The 2,405-nt window shown below is 40.3% G+C and overlaps 1 pseudogene; it reads left to right on the plus strand.

Annotated features, from left to right (window-relative positions):
- Positions 1-807: 807 nt before the first annotated feature.
- LOC149849179 (cyclin-A2-4 pseudogene) lies at positions 808-1,387 on the plus strand (annotated as a pseudogene).
- The last annotated feature ends 1,018 nt before the right edge of the window (positions 1,388-2,405 follow it).

Below are 2,405 nucleotides of genomic sequence, written 5' to 3' on the forward strand. Positions count from 1 at the left end.
TTTGCTTTCTCTTATTATCGTCATTTGTTCCATAAACCAATATGGCTTGGTCGATTGTACCTGCGTTCCTGGCATGGGGTCTGAGCGAATGAGTTTTCGTTTTATATTAGTGGCAACAGGAGTGTCTCGTTTCATCTTGCATGTGCTCTTACCATTTGTATATAATTTTGTGTCATAACCACCAATCCTGTATCTATGGTAACATACTGGCCGCATCCGACTCTCTCTGAACGTTGCAAGGCTCTGCAAGAAGTCATACGAAACCTTGGTGGTTTTCACGGTGAAAACAACACTCAATATGCAGTTTGTTGCATAATCTGCAGCAAAATCCGATGTGCCTCACTGAGAAACCAGTTGCTTTGGTTTACCCTGATTCCTTTTATATCCTCATGGCATCATCATCATAACCTCTTATATTTGTTGCATCATCCCTTTCTCCCCCAAGGATGATAAACGTGGATAAGCAAAAGCGTCATTCTGTGGGAATCAATGTTCTCGATGGAAAAAGCTTGAAGTGTTTTTGTCAAAATCTCAAAGCACATGATCATAGTTGGTGATTTCAAAATTCAGAAGGTTTTAAAGAAGATGGGACTCTTACATTCGTTATGAAATTCTCAAATGCCTGATCGTGATCAGAGATTGCCCAGAAATGCATGACTCAAAAGACAATAGTTTCAGTGGGGATATTGCAAGATATGAAGGCGCCTTTACGCCCCAGACATTTATGCTTACTTACAAGAAGCTGAGTTGAAACAGCAGCCATCAAATAATTTCATGAATATGGTTCAATGGGATATTTCTCTAGCTATGCGTGCAATTCTTATAGACTGGCTTGTTGAGGTCTGTGAAGAATATAGGCTTGTTCCAGACACACTTTATCTCACAGTCTACTACATTGATAAGTTCCTCTCTGACAATCCTGTTGAAAGGAAGACGCTACAGCTGGTTGACATTACATGTATGTTTATTGCATCGAAATATGAAAAGATTTGTGCACCTCGTGTGGAGGACTTCTGCTTGATTACATATAATGCATACAATAAGTAACAGATTTTTTAAGGTTGATGTTTTGAAGCATTTGTGCTTTGAGTTGGCCACACCAACTACAAAGACCTTTCTCAGGAGGTTTCTACGAGCAACACAAGCTTCATACAAGATGGATCGTATATTTGCGTTGGAGTTCCTGGCAAATTATCTAGCAGAACTTACATTACTTGACTATGGATTCCTGGAGATCCTTCCTTCTCTTGTCGTTGCATCTGCCTTATTCCTTGCCAAATGGACACTCGATCAATTATCACATCCTTGGAATTCAACCCTTGAGCACTACAGGAATCATAAGGTATTGAATCTAAAAGCTGCAGTATTTAAAATTCATCGTTTGTAGGTGGATGTCAAGGATACGGTTTCAAAGCCACCTCAGATGCCATCACCTTCACACAGTTCTAAATTCTGTCTGTCCAAATTGCGAATCTTGGTGACTGGTGGAGCTGGATTTATTGACTCCCACCTAGTAGACAAATCGACAAAAAAATGATAAAAAAAAAAGAGATTTGTAGAGGTATCAACAACTTTTCAGTTGTGCACTCAGATTTTGAAGGTGGGAAATGGATTTCCCACTCTGAAGTTTTATCCATGACGAGGAACTAGCCAAGAGTAAAGCGCTTTATGGGGCTCTCAGGGATACAGTTGTTCGTTTGCCAAAATTCCTAGTTGATGGGCTATTCAAATACGTTGCTGGGATTCATCAGCCATTAGCTTGTTCCAGCAGTATGTGGCGATTGCTTCGTCAAAAGAATCTTCAAACTCATCACCACCACCATGTCCATCATAATGCCCTGGTTGTTCCAAATTCAGGGATGACCTGCTGAAAGTGAAGATCAAACTCTGATTCGCTTCCCCGGAACAAGGGATATTGCAGATGCTGGACTCCAAAATTCAGGATGCTCATAGAAGGAATTTTCAATGCCAAAGCTGAGAGAGAATCTGAACTAAAAAGCATTTCACAGAGATTAATCATCCGCTTCTGCGAATATCATCCCAAGTTACAACAGTTCGTCTCCTTAATTGCAGAGCCAAATGCTTGGTCAAGTTCAGCAGCTGCAAGTAAATATTTTGAAAAGCCAACCTGTAGGCCCACCATCCTTGGTATCTCATGTTTAAAGGGGACTCCAAGCCTTTATGGTCCTAAAGAACACGTTGCTGCAGGTCAAGGTACATTTTTTTTTTAACAAAAACTATATGAGACTGTCATCATGTTGTTATCTGCTACTAGTAATTCTTTAGTAGCATTGGACGAACTTGGACGAGGAACATCAACTTTATATGGTCGGGCGACTGCGTAAGTACAAATTCTGATTTCCTTTACCTGTCTCTGCTTACCGATTTTGTGTTGATTTAGTTCT

This window comes from Nuphar pumila, chromosome 1 (genome assembly GCF_984573655.1).
Source record: "Nuphar pumila chromosome 1, dmNupPumi1.hap1.1, whole genome shotgun sequence".
NCBI lineage: Eukaryota > Viridiplantae > Streptophyta > Magnoliopsida > Nymphaeales > Nymphaeaceae > Nuphar > Nuphar pumila.